The sequence below is a fragment of the Pyrus communis genome, chromosome 2 (assembly GCF_963583255.1).
Source record: "Pyrus communis chromosome 2, drPyrComm1.1, whole genome shotgun sequence".
Lineage (NCBI taxonomy): Eukaryota > Viridiplantae > Streptophyta > Magnoliopsida > Rosales > Rosaceae > Pyrus > Pyrus communis.
Genome location: NC_084804.1, coordinates 8,953,509 through 8,974,877, shown reverse-complemented (window position 1 = coordinate 8,974,877; position 21,369 = coordinate 8,953,509). Strand labels below are relative to the sequence as shown.

Here is a 21,369-nt window from a genome sequence, read left to right as displayed (position 1 = left end):
TATGCCCTTATTGTTTTTCCTCCTAATACATTCTTAAATCTATCATATATAAGTGCTTGCTTTCTTGCTTGATTGCATTTTGTTGTTTTTCCTTTGTTTTTATGAAAGCAAAACAAAAGCGGTTGATTCTGAGCTTGGATATAGCAGCTTAGGCCTCGTTTGGTATGCATATTAGTACTATTTAATACAAATCCGAAGGTCTGATTCCACATATTAAAAACCTCCCCATTTTTCTCTAATTGCCTCTTGTTAGTATCATTTATATATATATATATATATATATATATATATATGTGTTGTTGAATTCCTATCCCAAAACTGGCATTTTGATTGCATGTTTGTGTTTTTCTTTTCCGTTTGGCATTACAATTGCAGAGGCAGAGGTGCCAGAGGAGGAGGTGAAGACGAGCTAATAATAATTTAGAATAATTGATAAAGGAAAAGGATGGAGCTTATGCAGCTGTTTGTGACGGCCTCAATTCCGGTGTTGAAAGTGCTTTTGATAACAGCACTTGGCTTATATCTTGCTCTTGATCGTGTCAATATTTTGGGGGAAGTTACTAGAAAGAACTTAAACACTGTAAGTTAAAACAATGCACTGCTTTATTCAGTCTCTTGTGCACTAAACCCTCTTCATTTAATTTAATTTCTCTGGTGTTGGACTGTTTTCTTACTAGTATTTGTGTTTTGTGAACCAACGAACGAACAGGTTGTATTTTATGTATTCGGTCCTGCTCTGGTGGGTTCCAACGTTGCGCAGACAATTACGTATCAAAGCATGGTTAACATGTGAGTTCTAATTACTTTATTTAATCTATATATATAGGTATGTATGTATAATTGTATATAATCATGTTAACGTCGTATTAATTATTATGTGTATAGGTGGTTCATGCCTGTGAATATCCTCATCACATTTGTAATTGGTTCCATGCTCGGATGGCTTCTCATTCAATTAACAAGGCCTCCTGCCCATTTGCGAGGCCTTGTATTGGGTTGCTGTGCTGCAGGTAATCGAACGCTCTAATTCTAAAACATAGCTGATAAATATTTGGTTTTGCGTTTTGTCAATATTAAGAGATGCTGATGTTAACACTCTACAGGTAATTTGGGTATGATGCTCCTCGTTATAGTCCCAGCAGTTTGTATAGAAAAAGGGAGCCCATTTGGAGCTTCTGATGTCTGTCACATGTATGCCATGGGTTATGCTTCACTCTCAATGGCGGTACATTTTCCTTCTTCATCTTGTTCCAATATTTTGGGTTTTCATGAAATTCCTTTATCTAGCTTTCTATGATTCGAATTTAGAAAGGATTGGGAAGCTGCTTCAAATAAGTTACAATCCAATTCTCTCATTCAAGTTAAAAATTCCCCGTTACTGCAATTTGAACTCACAATTTAATTTTTAATATCATCATAAGTTTCATCTCATGTCTAGAACATGTACAATTATACATACAAATTGTACTACCCCCCAAATGGCCAGGGCCAGTTCTTAAACGGTGTTTGTGTGCGCCTGCTTGCTGTGTAGAATACGTTTTTCTAAACACATTTTCTTTTGTCCTTAAATTTTCCTCTTGAATTCTAGTCATTACAATGTAGCTACCTTGTTCAGCTATCAGGGATTCCTATCTTTGCTTTTTGTAATGCAATTGTGTTCATGCTTCAGATAGGAGCCGTTTATTTGTGGTCCTATGTGTATAATATTGTGCGGATATCTTCAAGAAGGGGCACCCAAGATTCTAATCAGTCCTCCGAGATGTCCTCTACATCCGACCAAGTAAGTTGAACTGAGCCTCTGCTATCTTCAAAGGAATGTCATAGTTGAGGAAAAGCAAAGGTTGCTAACTCCATTAAACTACAATGATGTTCATTCAATTTGATAATTTGTTTACGTATTTCCAACTATATTAAGATTTGTTTATAGAGAGAATGTCATTTTTTTCTTCAGAAAGACTTAGAAATGTTTTATTCAATCCAAACTACTAATCAAATGAATGCCATTTGAATGTGTGGTCCAGATTTGCAATCTCACAATGTCACATGCTAGACATCTCTAACAAAGGAAATTTACCCTGTTTCGTTTCAATTTCTTACACTGCATATCTTGTTAGGATTTGTTATGTATGGTGACGATGTATTTGAGCAAGAACCAAATAAAGATAACGAAGGTACACAGTGATGAAATCACAAGAGGGAATAAGAACCTCCTTACAACAATTCCATAGATCTAGAGAATGTAACTCTGATACATCCCACACATAGCATGCTAAGCTTATGAGCTCAGTACAATCCAAAATGTAACCGTTGGAAGCGAGAGAAAGTGAGAACAATACAAACAATCCCAGCCCTTCATCTCATCTATCCTATGAGCTAAATACAAGTGTCCATATGAACTTATAACTAACTAAAGCAACATAAACCAATAAGAAAATTACGCTTGTAGTAAATCTGTGCAAGTTGATAATCCAACACTCCCCTTCAAAAGCAACACAAATTTCACTCCAAGTAAGTTCCTTAAGTAATTGAACATTTCCTTTGCTAAAGATTGGTGAATATATCAGCAATTTGATCTGCAGTTGGACAATACAGAAGATCAATGACTCATTCTTGCAAAGCTTCTTTGCTAAAGTGATATCTCCTGTTAATGTGTTTAGTCTTTTGATGAAAAATTGGATTCTTGGTGATTGCAATGGCTAAAGCGTTGTCCCATTAGAGTCGGGTAGCTTCTGTTTACATTTCACCAAAATCCTTAAGCACAAATCGAAGCCACATTGCTTGTGTTGTTGCCTCACATGCACTGATATACTCAGCTTCTGCTGTTGATAGTGCAACACATTGTTGTTTCACAGATGACCAAGAAAACATGTCACTTCCAAAGGTAAATGCATAACCTGAGGTACTTTTCATATCATCCTCTAAGCCGCTCCAGTCATTGTAGTATCCAATCAGCACATTCCTTTCCCCTTTTCATACTCCAAACCAAAATCCAAAGTTCCTTGCACATATCTCAGTATCCTTTTAGTTGTTCCAAAATGCTTGTTTGTAAGACAATACATAAACCTCGCCAGTAGACTTGCAACATACACCATTATCCTTCTGTTGCTGTGAGATATAACAAGCTACCAACAATCTTTCTGTACTGAGTTTCATCAGTTGCACCACTATCATCATCCTTTTTGAGTTTATCACTTCGAACCAAAGGAATACTCACAACTTTGCAATTTTGCAATCTAAATTTGTTAAGTAAAGAAGCTGCATATTTTCTTTGATGAATGAAAATGCTTGATTTAGTTTGGATAATCTTCATTCCAAGGAAGTGATGAAGCAAACCTGAATCAGACATTTCATACTTTTGCATCATATCAGCTTTAAAGGTTTGCATCATTTCTTGATCATTTCCAGTATATACAATGTCATCTACATAAATAGAGACAACTAGGATACCTCCACCATCCCTGCATCTTGTATAAAGTATTGCTTCATTGGAGCTCTTCTTGAAACCACACTCTGCAAAGCAGGAATATATTTCCCTAGTTGAAACAATTTCCACTTCTCTTGAGTAGCCAAAGCTACAAGTGTTATGATAATGTCTAATCTAGCTACCGGTGTAAATGTCTCATTAAAATCAATTCCAGGCTTCTGGGCATAGCCTTTTGCGATTAGTCTAGCCTTATTCTTTTAAACTGTACTATCCAAATTTAATTTGGTTTTATAAACCCATTTCACACAAATAACAGGCTTATCAAAGGACCTTCTCACCAATTCCCAAGTGTTAATCTTCTCAATCATATTTAATTCATCTTGCATTGCTTTATTCCAGGATTCATAAGTTGTAGCTTCAATGAAGCATTCTAGTTCCACCTCACTAATTGATTTCCATCTCAGTAGAGTTGAATCAATCACTTCTGAATCAATGTTACTTATTTGAACACTTGAATTTGGACTTTGTGAGCCAGAGGTTTCCCCTTGATCTTGCTGAAGACTAGAACTAATTATTGCTTCCCAGAATTGAGCTACAATGGGAAACACATATTTCCCTTCTGCTTCACACTTACAACCAGATTGGTTAGTGTTTTGTCATCATATACATCAACTTTGGAGTCTCCAAATACAAGAAATTATCCATGCTCAGTCATTTGCCTAACACTTAACAAGTTTTCAGTAAGACTGGGACCAGCATTAACCAATTGCAGTGCCTAGCTGGTTGAGGTTGCAATCCTTTGCAATGTGCCCAGGCTTCCTACAATTATGGCATTTAGGCTTCCCTTTGTTCCGACACTCACCATAGTGTAGTTTGTCACATATTTTGCAAGGTCTTTTTGTTGCATTTCCACCTTGCCATTGTTTCACAAGACATGTGGTCTTGTTAGACCATTGTTTCCCTTTGTATTTTGCACCTTTTTGGAACTTGGCACTGTAATTTTGACCTCCAAACTTGTTGTTTGGCTTGGAGATTTCCAAACTTGCAAATGCTTTCTCTACACACCTTTCTTTATATCTGTTCAACCGTTGCTCATAACCTTTCAAGATTGCTACAACATCCTGAGCATCAATGGTTTCTAGATCTTTGGAATTTTCTATCAGAAGCTATGTTATCATTTGATTTTGGCAAGCTAATCAACAATTTTTGAACAATTCGTTGATTACTCAACTCCTCACCATTACTCTTCATTTGATTAATTAGATCAAACAATTTTACTAAGCTCCCAACCATTACTCTTCACTTGCTTATCTCCAATGAATTCTTGCTTCAATATATCCCAGGCTCTCTTGGCTGTTTCCTGGTTTGCAATTCTAAGAAATATTTGATCATAGATGGCACCTTGAATGATTCCTAGTGCCCTTGCATCCTTGACCAAGTTTTCTCTCACCAACTTGCTATCAGCCGCCGCGAGCTCTTTCTCCATCTTCGTTGGAGTGTCAAATCCCTTTTCAATTAGATTCCATAGCTCATGGGATCTAAAAATAGTCTTCGTCTTAATTTGCCAGAAATCAAAGTTGTCTCCATTGAAGATCGGAGCTCATAGCTCTCCTCCTCCAGTTCCAGCCATATTAGACCTGGATTCCAATAATCCACAATTCGCTGGAATGAGAGATTCCTTTTACTCTCTCAACTTTTCTTAGAAACGATTGCCCAGATTCAAATTGCAACCTAGCTCTGATACCACGTTTGGATCTATTATGGTGACAATGTATTTGAGCAAGAACCAAATAAAGAAAACGAAGGTACACAGTGATGAAATCACAAGAGGGAATAAGAACCTCCTTACAAGAATTCCATAGATTCAGAGAATGTAACTCTGATCCATTCGCACGAATAGCATGCTGAGTTTATGATCTCAGTACAGTCCAAAATGTAACCGTTGGAAGAAAAAGAAAGTAAGAGCAATATAAACAATCTCAGCCTTTCATCTCATCTAGCCTATGAGCTAAATACAAGTGTCCATATCAGCTTATAACTAACTAAAGCAACATAGACCAATAAGAAAATTACACTTGTAATAAATCTGTGCAAGTTTATAATCCAACATATCTTTGTTGTTTTCCATGGCAGGCGACGACTTCAGGTCAACTAAAGCAACGTATAGTGATGGTGTTGAAAACGATCAATCTGAAAACAATATTTGCCCCTGCAAGTATTGGAGCGGTATGTCCTTTCGGCACTTTTATATCATTGCAATCCAGATTTGGTGCAATTTTATTGAAAAACTGGGCAAACTAAATCTTTTCCTTGTGTAGCTTGTTGGTTTTGCAATCGGAGTCATCCCTCAGATTCGAAAATTACTGATAGGAGATGGTGCTCCTCTACGGGTGATTCAAGATACTGCTCATTTGTTGGGGTATAAAAATTATGCCCGAACTGTATCGAACCTTAATAAATTATCCATGATGTACGCACCTATTGGCAACTAATCTAGCTTCCCGTTCTTAATACAGTTCTATACTAGGGAAGATATTTACCATGCTTGGTCCTATAGTTGTATATATCCGAATGAACAATTTGGTTCTCAAGTAGCCTAAAAGCAGAATACTTGTCTGGTGTTAATCCCAACTTTACAAAACATATCAGATGGTTTTTTACTTTCGGCTCAAAATACGAGTGTGCTCTTTATACTAAGTGTTTGTATCATTCTTGTTGTTCACTCGGCATCCCTTAAGGAGACTGTTCTTTATGATTGCAGAGACGGAGCCATCCCAGCTCTCACTTTGATAATAGGAGGAAACCTACTTCAAGGTAATAACTCAGAGAAATCCTGTTAGTGTCGTACTTAAATTGTCGGTTTAGTTAGAACTTACTTCACATTGTTGTTTCAGGTTTGAGAGGGTCAGGGATTCAGAAATCTCTTCTCGTTGGCATCATAGTTGTTCGTTATGTTGCCCTGCCTCTTATAGGCATCTTGGTTGTTAAAGGGGCACTGAAATTTGGGTTGGTGCACTCTGATCCATTATATCTGTTTGTTCTTCTGCTTCAGTTTTCACTCCCACCTGCGATGAACATAGGTACGCTTGCTCTTCTGTTGTTTAGCAACAAAAAGTGCAACCAGCAGTTGCTCGCTTGGCCGCTTGCTCACTCTTTTTCGTAACAAATGTAAGTTTATTCTCAAGTATTGTTTATTGATCCTTTAAAATATGGCAGGAGTAATGACGCAATTATTTGGAGCAGGAGAGAATGAATGTTCAGTTATCATGATGTGGACTTATGCTTTCGCTTCACTGTCACTTACATTCTGGTCCGCCGCCTTCATGTGGCTTGTGGCGCGACTGTGAATCAAAATTTACATGAATTCTGTCTAATACAAGTGTAAGTAATTTGTCAGAAGAAATATTACGAAGCTCTCCAACCCGAGTCCGCCGGGAATTAGGAAGCTCTCAGTTCAGTTCCTTCCCGTCATCGGATTGAACATGCAGAGCCAGATTCGACTCCACAGGCTACCCAGATGACGCATCTAGTGGTTTGTGGCTACGATTTGGTCAGAGAAGTAAAAATGGCGGTGACTGGTTCTCGGTGGTTTAGAGAGAAGGCAGAGGAGTTCGAGTGATAGAGAGTGTCTCATGTATAATGAGGGAAGGATATGAGAGGGGAGTCTTTATCAATTATAACCAAAATTTAGTCTCTAAATTCTGTCGCTATCCCTTCTTCATCTTCTTCCTCGATCTGTGCAATAAACAAGTCTTCAAGCCAAAGCCCTATTTCAACAACTTTAAACATACACACCAAAACCTAATTTGGTTTCTTCCCAATTTGAGTGGTAGCCTGATGGGAACTTCCATCCTTCTGGGTTAAAGATTTTTCAAAAATAATAATATTTATTGGTACTGTAGATCCAATTAAGACCAAACAACCGCTATGATTCCTTGCACTGAAAATTGAAATTCAAAACTTTGGCAAAAAAAAAAAATTTGAAATTCAAAAACGAAATAGCAATAAAATCTAAGAAATTAGAACATAAAATAAAGAAACTGAGCTGAACTATAGCAATCAGATTGAAAAGGTGAATTTCAATAAAAAAAAAATCTAAAAAAGGCCTAATATTTCTTAAAAATTAAAATATAATTGCAAGAAACTGACACCAATATATATGAACTAGTAACAATATGAAACCAAAAAACCCATCGACGTTAATCCTTTTTTAATTGCTATCCAATTAGCTCAATTACTTACCGTTGAGAACTCCGCCTCTGCAGTCTCCATCTATTTTCATTTTGTTGAACGCCAGTCTCAATCTTTGAACAAACGCAAAAGATCAAGCAGGTTTTAGCTTATGGTTGTAAATTAGTTTTATTATAAGGGTATATAGGACTGTTCAGACTGGTTTTCTGATATATTTGAAAGATATTATAAAAATTGACATTTTTGAAATTAGAGACTAAATTTTGGTTATAAACGATAAGAACTCATGAGAGGGACCGCAATTGGGATTACTAAATTGCCCTCCACATAACAAAAATCATAACTCAATCTTCCCGACTCTAAATTCGATTATGGTTTCGGCTACGCACTCGACAAAAACTAATTTAATAAACGAGTAGAAAAAATATGACAAATTGGAATTTAACTCAGAGGTCCATAATTACTCAAGGCATCCAACCAGGGACATTTTGGTTATTTCACATTTAAAAAAAAATAAAATACATTATTTTGAGGTTCGGGGTGTATCAACTTTGGTCTCTACCAGCCTTGCCATTTCAATTTGCGCTTTCTAGCACTTCCAAAATAAGTGAGGAATCAGGATTTTGAAAGCTGGACACCTTTCAAGAAACTCAGTCTCCCTTTTCACATGCTTGGAGGTGTGCAAGCAGAGCAATTGTCATGATTGTCTTCCTCCCAAGCGCCATCTCGTCGGCTAGAATCCCATTCAGTCATTTCTCAGTATTTATTATGGTTTTGAAAAAGTAATAATTTGATTTCCACATAAGCCCTCATTGATCAACCGGCTTTAAACCAAAAAAGTTAAAATAAAATAAAATAAATTCAGTTTCCCATGTGGCCGTTCGTTTTCCCCATCTCTTTCTTCTTGCTTATCATGTTCAGATTCTTCAATTATAGTCTACCGAATTGCAGAACATCCATTGAAACAAAACCTACCCAAATCAATGTCCTGATCGAACCCATGTAAGAGAATTCGAACCATGGCAAATTTTCAAATTCGTCCTGAAAGAAATCTTGACTAATCGCCGTGAGGTCGTCACCTCAATAGAGAAAAATAGGAATTGGGTTTTCTGGGGAGACCTTGTACTCAACCAAAGCACAAGAACGATCACATTGATGTCAGTTTTGATCACTGAGTGGTCAGATGTCTATAATGTAAAAAAATATTTGACAACTTCATATGAGCAGCAAGCAATCTTCGGTTGCTGGTTGCTGGGCACAGAGGAATTTAAGAGACGATTGAGCAAGAGTCTAAGTGGCGCATGATTATATTTATTAGTTTATTTGTACATGTCTAGGGGTATATGTGCAAAAATGAAATCCGTCTTTGCATAGCATTAATCTTTTTGTTCTATGTGTAGGTAATGTCCACTTGTAAAGAGGTGAGTGCGAAAGGTAAAAAGGAAAAAGTAGCTAGTATTCTTCTAATTCGAATGCTTGCTCTTGCATTTTTTTGTAAGCAAGAGTAATGTAGGAGTTTAACAAAAAATAAAGGATAGACAATTATTTTATGTCATGCTCGCTTTATATAAATAGATATATAGATCAAAGAATTGCATGCCAACTTAACTATTTTTTTCTCTTTTAGTTAATTTGCACAAATTGTCCAGACATTTGGTACTATAGTGGAAGTGGAATGCTGAAATAAAAAGAAAAAGGCGAAGAAAAGAGATGCAAGTTCATTGAATGCGATGCACGCGTAAAGACCAACTTGAAAAACGATATTATTACTTTGATTTCCATACATAATAATAATTTTTTTATTTATTATAAAGCTTCTATTATGATTAAGTACTAGTGATATGGCATTTATCAACTTAATAAGTCCTGATTAGTGCTGCTGAAACACGTTTAATAAGCCTTATTAAGTCCTTTCTCTGTGAGAAACCCACCAATGCCAAAACATTACATGGTCTTATCTATTTTAATGCCTATTCGCTAATCCAGTCGAATTAGTGGTCTTGAAACTCGAAATGGCAAACATGTAAAATGGGCTGCCCACTTACTAATCTGGCGGCTCATTATTTCAATATTGATTTTACACTTGCTAACCTGTCCATAGAAATTCGGTTATTGTGCTCATCGCCCCAACCCACTATTTATTTTTTTGCCCAATGCCCATCCCAATTTCTTACTTATCAATTACATAATACATAATAATGTTGACATAAAGTTAAAATTAAAATAAGATAAAGAGTAGGAATGTACGCTAAGCTGGCCAAGTTCTGGAAAACATGCCTCGCATTTGCAGCAAACAACGGTTCTCTATGCATCATTCTCTCTTGGGGTCTGGTTTGAGCACCATTAGTTTGAAGGATCTGCTTTGAGCACTATTCTGTGCATTCTCTGTTCTAGGCATTCTAAGTTTAATTTCTATATCACTACTGCTACGCTAGTGTGGGTTCAATATATTGGCATTGAACTCATGAGTCTAATATATTGAACTCATGAGACTCATGAGTTCAATAAATTGGTATCACACTCAATTTTTCCAACGCACTGTAAAAGTATGATTCCTGTATGAGTTCAATATATTAGTATCGTTACTTTTTCCGGCCTACTGTGGGAGGCCTGAGGATAAGAGATTTTACAAACTCGTTAATGCAACTAGGAAAAAGTAGGCAGTCATCATAGTTTTTGTTCCAGAAGATAGACTGATCCACGTCATGTTCCATGCAAACTTTTAAAACCACTCACCTTGTAAATGTTTGATTTAGTTTTTGTTGATGTTGCGAATACAAATCAGTGAGTGATTGATTTGTGAGCTGCAGGAAGAAGAGGAGAGAGAAAAATTGAAGACGTTGCTTCTATGTATAGGATTCGATTCTAACAGACGAGAGAGAGAGAGATAGGGAGAGGGGAAGTAACTGTTGCAATCCCACTAGCTCTATTGACGACATGTACAACTTAACAATCTCATCTGCTATAAGTTTATAACAGATGGCACTAATCTAGCCTATATCTAGTTCTAGTTTCAGCACTTCATTACAAAATAAGAACAAGAACACAAAATACAGAAATTGAACAAAGTGTAATCAGCTTCAAAGCTTAAATCCTAACACTTCCTTCCAAGCTTGTAGCTGATTTCACACCAATCATTCCTATGCAGTATGTGAACTTGTCCTTTGACAGTGCCTTAGTCAGAACTTCTGCCATTTGATCTTTTGTCTTGTAGTACACAACAAGTAAAAAGCCCGCGCCATGCCGCAGGTTTACAATTCTAGTTACACATAATTTTACAATTCTATTACTACATATATACAACCATACTTTCAATCATATTTACACACGCGGGCACACACACACACACACTTTCAAAACTATGTGAAATGGGGTGGAAGTTCAGTACAGAACTCGATAAAATTAAACAAATCCCCATGTCATTCGTTCTGCATTTTGACCCTTGCTCGTATCAACTGGGCTGAATGCTGCACATGGACCGTCGATATCCACCACAAAGAAGTTGCGATTCTCCATCGTCAACACCATTGCTATTCTTCTTGCTTTCCTTTGCCTAGAAATTGAAAAACTCTAATTTTGGAGCTATTTTCTCACACTAAATAGAGCAAAAGAAAAAAAAATAAAAAATTTGAGAAAAACAAAAAACGGCATCTAAAACTCATATCTGGAAACATAGAAATGAGTCTGAAGGCTAGCTGAATTGAACGAAAAACAATATGTTTCGTCATAATTTTAGTAATAAGTGAATTTTCAATTGCCTTCTCAAACGATATATGTATATTTGGGTAATCTAAGTAATTTAATCCCCTTGGAAATCAATGTATATAAAGTTCACTGAACAGGATTTCATCAAAATAAAAAGGCAGAAGCTTGATGCATGCCCAGAAATCAAAAGAATGCAGTAATATTTCATTGCGAGAAACTGTCCCAGCCTAAAAATTAACCAGAAATCTAAACTTACAAAAAAAAGTCCAAACAACTTAAAAACCTGACCCAGTTGAATCGAATAAATCCCAACAAACTCAAATAAAAAATAAAAAAATTCGGACAGCTAACAAAATCCAACGGCAGGTACCTCTAGAGTAAGATATCAGTAAGAGAACAGGGGATAATGGTGATTCTCTTGTTGAAATTTCCACAGCTGCGCTTACACCTTGGAGACCTTATAGAAATACAAGTCTCCTGTACAAAATTAAAAATTTGAAATTAGAGAATAATTTGGAAATTAGGGTTTATGATGAAGAAATGGGGGATAATTTGAAGGACATGTTACAGCAATATGTTTACATGACAATAAAAGAAACATTTTATATTTTTCATTTGGCCAAATTGATTGAAAAAGAAAATTTAATTGCTTGCATTAAAAGACTTCCACAGACAGTTGAATAACAGAATACAAATTCGTATCTGTTACAGTAGACTCCATTTAAATAAGAATAATTAGGTTTAGGATAAATACCCAAACAGTTAAGCCTTCACTTGTACTTGTTTTGATCCTTGCTGCAAAAATGCAGGCCTGTCGTTATGCATCGTAGACTTTTTCTTGCCAATCCAACGACTTCTCCAACAAAAAAACCTACTTTACAAAAAAATTATTGAATTAGAATCAAAATAATTAGATTAAATCCAAAATTAAAACTAAGATCAGAAAATGAAAATGAAATTGAACGAAACCCTAACTAAATTGAAGCCCTTGTTAAAAGGGAAGCCTCACTGGTATTGAAATTAAACAAAACCCCTCCCTGATTTTGAAACCTCAGAGTCTCATACCTTAAATTTGAGCATCGAACCTGAGAGACAAAGCCAAGAAGATTGGTAATAACGACGCGGTCCGTTTCGCTTGCTTCTGGAAAGAAACAGTTCGCCGGAATTCCAACACCCGAAACCCCAGCCGCTTGATACTTGAAATTGAGTTTTTGGTTTCAGGGTTTAGATTAAGTGTGAGGGATTGTGGAATTGAATTTGTTGGTTTGGGGCTTTGGGGAGTTCAAGAGTTTTCTGGGTAGCGAGGGTTTGATGGCAGTGACACCGTACGAAAAACACGTAAGAAAAGAAAGCCAAACGGTAAACCGAACAGAGAGGAGACAACAGCGCGCTGAAGTGACAACGCACGATCATATAAAAGCAACACGTATCTCCTACCCTTTTTTGTCATTTCACTGTTCAAGTAAGAAAAAGATACAAAACTCTAAACTGTAATGGGGGTATTTACGTCATTTCACTATGCTCAAGAACAGTAAACCTACCGAACTAGGTTTTGGTATATATAGAAATTCAATTTCATTACTTTGATTAGCTTTTCGGATGAAATGAAATTTTATGTTATAATGTCTCATCTTCTAATGGAAGACATGATTCTTTGCCATGGCTATAGCTGATGTGTTATCACATAGAAGTTGTAATGAGAATTTTTCCCACTACAAGGCCAAACTTAGCACCGTCACTTCCATCCGCCTTGCACAATTTCTCATTTACTAGAAGTAAAGTTGCCACTGACTTATAGCCTTTTAGACCAAATTTCTCAAGTAATTTTATTGCATACTTCTTTTGGTGAATGATGATGCTCATTTCAATTTGAACAACTCTCATTCCCAGAAGGTGCCGGCGTAATGATCCTAAATCAATCATTTCATAATGTTGCGTCATATCACTCTTGAATTCTTCAAGCATTGTTGGAAAACTACCAATATAAACAATGTCATCAACATACAAAGAGACAATGATTGTACCTAAACTTTCATTTGATTTGGTGTAAAGAGTTTCATTAGGACTTTTCTAGAATCCAGCCTTGGTAAAATAAGAATATATCAAATATAAAAACACCATACATTTGGTAATATTTGGGAAGTGAGAAACTACATTAGGCTATATACATTTGGTAATATTTGGGAAGTGATCAGAAATTACATTAGGCTATAGTCAGCAAAAATCTGTAGAGAAAGTAAAATGTTGAAATAAGAGGAAAGAGGTACAGGAAAGAGATGCAAGTTGATTGAATGAGAAGCAAGCACACAAGAAAATGTACATATAAAAACCAATAAATCGATATTATTACTCTAATATGCACTAAAGTGTGAGGGAAAGGTTTGAATCCTAGATAGAGTGAGTCGAACATGACTACTTTATCCACTAGGGCAACGCATGCACCACTAGCAAGACTAAATTGCAGTATCATTAAATTGTGATTTGAGATGATTTTAATAGATTTTTTAAGTGATGAATTTCATATGATTGTCTATACTTCTACAATTTCCATATGGATTTCGGAAGATTTGAGAAGATTTATATAGTAGATTTCTATGAATTTTGATAGACTCATACAACGTTGGATCTTGATCGTCAAATAAATCAAAAGATGATAAATGTGCCTAGCTCATAAATTATTTTATATAGCTAGCAGAAAATATATCGAGCATTATTCTTTTTTGGTCTGGAAATACGAACTTCAAAAGGCACAAGCACAAAAATAAAAACACGAAACAAAGAAAATGAGCAATAGCAAATCTCTAATTGATTTTTATAAAATACAATGTACAAATTGGATAGCGATATAGACTTTGTACAAATAAAGGCAAGGCCTATTACATAATCTTTTAAGTGATTTTTTGCAAAAGATTTTTGCGTTGGGTCGGAAAGGAGGGGTTGTAAGTTAACATGGCAATGAGTGATGGGTGTGGCAGATGATGAAGTTGTGGGACTCAATGGGGCTGAAGGAAAGGGCCGAGTGGGGCGTGGTGAACTTTGAAAAGAAATGATAAAATTCACTTTCAAATTCTATAAAATCTAGGACATCTTAAATACATATAGATTTGTATGGATTCTTTAAAAGTATTTTAAAATCCTAGTTGACTACAACTTGATTTTTTTATTCGTTTTGAACAAATGAAATTATCTACAATAAGGGAGAATGAATAGGCTTAGCCTTACAATAGGCTAGCAATAATGTGGTTCAAATTTGTTTTTGCTGAGAATCGAACCTAAAAACTCTCACTTACAAGTAAAGAAGAATATCATTAGACTGTAGTATTAAATCGCGACTACACCTAAATTTAAATGCATTCTTTGAATCCTATTAAATACTACTTTGACTACACCATACAACGATAACAAAACCATTTTCCCAACAACAAAGCCTTGGACTACATCATGATTGAAAAATTTGGAAAAATAACCAAAAGGTGGACCATGAATAGAATTTAACCAACCACTATAATTTCTTATAATTCTAACCAAAATTTGATGTAAAAATACTTAAACACCCTTGTTCGCTTGGAACCTTGTCACGATACTCGTTCAAGCTCTTCTCAATAGATATGGTTGTGTCTGCACTATTTCTGAGTCATTCAATGCTTTCCTCTCCTGATCCCTCTAAGCATGCAGCTAGCTCCTCTTCTCTGACCATCCAGTCTCCTCGTCAGTAAGATTTATATAAAAAATAAAAAATAAAAAATAAAAATTCAAAGTGTTTAAAATATAAATTTTTTTAAATTTTAATTAACTACATCCTGATTTTAAAATCTTAAGAGTGCGTAGTCAAACTCGGATTTAAAAGGATTTTAAAATACTTTAAATCCTAGTAGTAATCAACAAAATGATTTTTAGAATCCATGCAAATCCTAGTGTAGACAACTAAAAGATTTTAAAATACTTTAAAATCTTAGTTTAGTCAATTGAGATTTTAATAGATATTTTTAGAGCCTATCCAAATTCAGGTGTATTAAAAAATTATTAATTTATAGAATTTTATTAACTTGTGGAGTTTGAGAGATTTGAAAGTAAAAAGTATATATAATTATGACTCTCCCTTCCTCACACTGTCTGCCAGCCACTTTGTTTTCTTTATCTTCTTTCATCTCTGCATTTTTCTTCAATTTTCATTGATGGCTCGCATTATTTCTGAATAAAGATGATGCTGGGTCACATCATTTCTCATATGTAGTGTTACTGGGTCCCAATTTTCACATCTTCAATTTTTTTCCTGCACAACAATCAATTCTTGTTCCTATCCTTTTTCCATGTACTGATCTTTGGGGATTTTTCCAAGTTTTTTTTTTCTTTCTAATTTCATGGAATGATGGTGTTGATTTCACTGTTTGTAATATTTATTTTTTAATTTTTTTTATCGAAAAGTCAAACAGAGACTTGGTGGGTGATGGTGAGTTTCCCATGGGTGGATGTGGTGGTTGTTATCGGCTGTCTATTGGGTCACCATCTCTCCATTGCCTTAAAAATCCACCAAAATCATAAACATATCAACATAAATCCTTAAAAATCCATATGAAATTTGTAGGAGTTTTCAAATCGTATCAAACCTATTACTTTTAAAGTTTTTTATATTCCTCCTAAATCCATAGGTTGACTATAACCCCATTAACTTGAATATACCTCTTTAGACTTTATTCTTTAATTTCCAAACATAACAATTAATTTTCTATTACTAAGCTTCTGTTATGCTGCTAATAGTATTATAGTCTAGTTGTATTCCTATTCACTTGTAAGTGAGAGGTCTTAGGTTTGATTCTCGCTAAATGCAAATTTGAACCGCATTATTGCTAGCTCATTAGTGTAGATAATATCGTTTGTAAAAAAGTTTATGTTGTGCTTAACTATTAGTGTATGCCATTCACCAAGATTTAAAGTCATTAAGTCCTGATTAGTGCTAATGAAACATGGTTTGTAAGCCATATTAAGTCCTTTCTCTTTCAGAAACCCACCAACTCACCCTTTCGTGCCTATTTGCTAATGTAGTCAAATTCAGTGAAATTGCAAGCAGAAATCTGGCGGCTAATAATTTCAATATTGATTTTACATTTGACGAGTTTTGAAGGAGTTTCTCAAAATATCCAAATAATTCATTAGAGTCGCTAGATTTATTTGATTGTGGTATGCAAAGCCAACTTCTAGCCTCCTTACGATTAGGAATGTTTTGCATAATCTCAACCTTATGTACAATAATTTGTGGGGCTCAATTCCAGATTCCATCGAAAATTTGTCATCCTTCAGAACACTAGACCTCTCTTCTAATAATATGAAGGGCTCCATTCCACAAAGTATTGGGCAACTCTCTCAGCTAGTTTCCTTCGATATTTTTGATAATTCATGGGAAGGTATTCTAACAAATGCCCATTTCATAAGTCTTACTAGATTGCAAGATTTTCAAATAGGAGATACAAAGGGACCAATATCCCTCTTGTAAGGACTAAGAATAATCTTGTCTAAACATATGTAAAGGATTAGTAATGGAGATTATGTAAATTCTCCAAAAGGACATTTTTACATAATATACAAACAAAGAATACTAATTGGGGCTTTAAGTTGGTAGAAAACAAGTAACACAATGATCACAATAGTGGATTAAGTACCACCTAATCATCTGTTTTCATGAGGATCAAACAGACCATTATCTTGACTATTCATAAATTATATGGTCACTTTGGGAGGGACATGGCATAAAACAAGAGCAGTGCTTGCGATGAGACTATTGTAGTAACCAAGTCACCAATGGCAAAGGAAATGGGAAGCAAAAGAAGACAGAAACGTAGACGCCAGACGAGACCTGTGTTGATTAAACCTTTTTATTTGAGCACCATCCCATGATCCCATCAACAACTGGTCGACCCAGCTCAGACAAGCGACACGTTTAATAGCTGCATAAATGCATATGCCCTTATTGTTTTTCCTCCTAATACATTCTTAAATCTACCATATCTATGTGCTTTCTTGATTGTTTTCTATTGTTTTTCCTTTGTTTTCATGAAAGCAAAACAGAAGCAATTCATTGTGATAGCAGCTTAGGCCTCTTTTGGCATGCGTAATTGTACTATTTAATTCGAATCTAAAGGTTTGATAAAAAACTCCCCATTTTTCTCTAATTCTCTCTTGTTAGCATCATATATATATATATATATATATATATATATGTATGTATGTATGTATGTATGTATGTATTGCTGAATTCGTATCCAAAACTGACATTTTGATTGCATTTTTGTCTTTTTGTTCTCTGTTTGGTATTACATTTGCAGAGGCAGACAGGAAGAACTGGCAGAGGAGGAGGTGAATACGAGCTAATAATAATTTGGAATAATTGATAAAAGAAAAGGATGGAGCTTAAGCAGCTGCTCGTGACGGCCTTAATTCCAGTGTTGAAAGTGCTTTCGATAACAGCACTTGGCTCATATCTTGCTCTTGATCGTGTCAATATTTTGGGGGAAGTTACTAGAAAGAACTTAAACACTGTAAAAACGATACACTGCTTCTTCATTCAGTCTCTTGTGCTCTAAACGCTCTTCATTTCATTTATTTTCTCGTGTTGGACAGTTTTCTTACTAATATTTGTGTTTTGTGGACCAACAAACGCATAGGTTGTATTTTATGTATTCGGTCCTGCTCTGGTGAGTTCCAATGTTGCGCAGACAAGTACATATCGAAACATGGTTAAAATGTGAGTTCTACTTACTTTGTTTAATCTAACTATATATATATATATATATATATATATATATGTATGTATGTATGTATATAATCATGTTAACGTTGTAATTATTATTACGTGTATAGGTGGTTCATTCCAGTGAATATCCTCATCACATTTATAATTGGTTCCATACTTGGATGTCTTCTTATCCAATTAATAAGGCCTCCTGCCCATCTGCGAGGCCTTGTCTTGGGTTGCTGTGCTGCAGGTAATCCTACACTCTAATTCTAAAACACAGCTGATAAATATTTGGTTTTGCGTTTTATCAACCTCTAGATATGCTGATGTTAACACTTAACAGGTAATTTGGGTATGATGCTCCTCATTATAGTCCCAGAAGTCTGTAAGGAAAAAGGGAGCCCATTTGGAGCTCCTGATGTCTGTCACATGTATGCTATGGGTTATGCTTCACTCTCAATGGCGGTACATTTCCTTCTTCATCCTATTCCAATGTTTTGGGTTTTCTTGAAATTCCTTTATCTAGCTTTCTATCACTCGAATTAAGAAAGGATTGGGAAGCTGCTTCAAATAAGTTACAATCCAATTCTCTCATTCAAGTTGAAAATGCACAGTTACTGCAATTTGAAATCACGATTTTAATTTTTATTAATATCATCATAAGTTTCATCTCATGTCTAGAACATCTACAATTATACATACAGATTGCACTACCCCCAAACGGCCAGGTCCAGTTCTTAAACGGTGTTTGTGTGCGCCTGCTTGCTGTGTAAAATACGTTTTTCTGAACATATTTTCTTTTGTCCTTCTTTTCCTCTTGAATTCTGGTGACTGTTTCTCTTCAGTACAATGTAGCTTCCTTGTTCAGCTGTCAGGGATTCCTATCTTTGCCTTTTGTAATGTAATTGTGTCCATGCTTCAGGTAGGAGACTTTTATGTGTGGTCTTATGTGTATAATATTGTGCGGATATCTTCAAGAAGGGGCAACCAAGATTATAATCAGTCCGCGGAGAGGTCCTCTACATCCGACCAAGTAAGTTGCACTGAGCCTCTGCTTTCTTCAAAGGAATGTAATAGTTGAGGAAAATCCGGATCAATATGCACTGTCATACACTGCTAACTCCATTAAACTACAATCATGTTCATCCAATTTGATGATTTGTTTACGTATTTCCAACTATATTAAGATTTGTTTATAGAGAAATGTCGTTTTCTCAGAAAGACTTAGAAATGTTTTATTGTCAGACTCTCAATCCAAACTACTAATCAAATGAATGTCATTTGAATATATGGTCCAGATTCACAAGCTCACATGTAACATGCCGAACATCTCTAACGAGAAATTTACCCTGTTTCTTTTCAATTTCTTACACTGCATATCTTTGTTGTTTTCCATGGCAGGCAACGACTTCACATAAACTAGAGCAACGTATAGTGATGGTCTTTCAAAAGATCAATCTGAAATCAATATTTGCCCCTTCAACTATTGGAGCGGTATGTCCTTTCGGCACTTTTATATCATTGTGATCCAGATTCGGTGCTATTTTATTGAAAAGTTAAGCAAACTTAATCTTTTCCTGGTGTAGCTTGTTGGTTTTCCAATCGGAGTCATCCCTCAGATTCGAAAATTATTTTTAGGAGATGGTGCTCCTCTACGGGTGATTCAAGATACTGCTTATTTGTTGGGGTATAAAACTTATGCGCGAACTGCATCGAACCTTAATGTTTTATCCATGATCTACGCACTTATTGGCAACTAATATAGCTTCCCGTTCTTAATACAGTTACATGCTAGGGAAGATATTACCCATGCTTGGTCCTATAGTTGTTCATATCCGAATGAACAATTCGGTTCTCAATTAGCATAAAAGTAGAATAATTGTCTCGTGTTAATCCCAACTTTACAAAATATATTCAGACCAGATGGTTTTTGAATTTCGGCTCAAAAGACGAGCGTGTTTTTTATACGAAGTGTTTGTATCATTTTTGTTCTTCACTTGGTATCAGTTAAAGAGACTTGTTCTTTATGATTGCAGAGACGGAGCCATCCCATCTCTCATTTTGATAATAGGAGGAAACCTACTTAAAGGTAATAACTCGTACAAATTCTATTAGTGTCGTACTTAATTGTTGGTTTAGTTTAGAACTTACTTCACATTGGTGTTTCAGGTTTACGAGGGTCAGGGATTCAGAAATCTCTTGTCGTTGGCATCATAGTTGTTCGTTATGTTGCCCTGCCTCTTATAGGCATCTTGGTTGTTAAAGGGGCACTGAAATTTGGGTTGGTGCACTCTGATCCATTATATCTGTTTGTTCTTCTGCTTCAGTTTTCACTCCCACCTGCGATGAACATAGGTACGCTTGCTCTTTGATTGTTTAGCAACAAAAAGTGCAATCAGCGGTTGCTCGCTCGCTCGCTCGCTCACTCTTTTTCGTAACAAATGTAAGTTTATTCGCAAGTATTGTTTATTGATCCTTTAAAATATGGCAGGAATAATGACGCAAGTATTTGGAGCAGGAGAGAATGAATGTTCAGTTATCATGCTGTGGACTTATGCTTTCGCTTCACTGTCACTTACATTCTGGTCCGCCGCCTTCATGTGGCTTGTCGCGCGACTTTGAATCAAAATTTTACATTGAATTCTGTCTAATACAAGTGTAGGCATTTTGTCCGAAGAAATATTACGAAGCTCCACCCCGAGTCTGTTAGAATATAATATTGTAAACCTTAGTTAGTTAGTTAGTTAGAGACATTGCTCTCTCTATATATACATCATTGTAATAACTTCTTGAGTAAGAAATCAATACAACAGATTCTGCAATTCATCTCTCTAAAACCTCTTCTCTCTCTCTCCCTCTCTAGTTCTTGAAACCTTAATCATTTCTCAATCTCTCTCTACATTAACATGGTATCAGAGCCATTAAAGCTTGATCAGCTTCTTTGATCCTTTCTTTTGCTTCCGCTACATGAAATTCTTTCTTCTTCTGTCTTGTGGGTATATCAAGATTACCCAGTTCTTCATTCTTCGCTCTGAAAGATTGTGCACACCAAGTGTTTGAGTCTTTTCCTCAGACAAATTTCTCTACAATTTTTCCGAAATGGTAACTGCGAATCAACTTCAAATCTTGCAATCACCAATCACTGGATTGATTTCATCTGTTTCCATGTCTGTTACTATGAAATTGGATGAGACCAACTATCTACAATGGCATTTTCAGATGCAGTTGATGCTTGAAGTCCATGGAATTATCGGGTTTGTTGACGGATCAAATCTCTGTCCTGCTCAGTTTTCTTCTAGTTCTTCAAGAGATTCAGAGG

General features: G+C 35.7%; 1 long non-coding RNA gene and 2 pseudogenes across 1 annotated transcript; 2 read left to right on the top strand and 1 right to left on the bottom strand.

The window, feature by feature from the left end:
• Positions 1-445: 445 nt before the first annotated feature.
• On the top strand, positions 446-7,000 carry LOC137720947 (protein PIN-LIKES 1-like; annotated as a pseudogene).
• A 3,529-nt stretch (positions 7,001-10,529) lies between these two features.
• Positions 10,530-12,691, bottom strand: LOC137726948 (uncharacterized). Its single transcript, XR_011067706.1, has 4 exons — positions 12,386-12,691; positions 12,075-12,191; positions 11,691-11,797; positions 10,530-11,168 (listed from the first exon to the last, which is right to left on the bottom strand). It is a non-coding gene; the product is annotated as an uncharacterized lncRNA (long non-coding RNA).
• A 5,027-nt stretch (positions 12,692-17,718) lies between these two features.
• On the top strand, positions 17,719-20,743 carry LOC137724692 (protein PIN-LIKES 3-like; annotated as a pseudogene).
• The last annotated feature ends 626 nt before the right edge of the window (positions 20,744-21,369 follow it).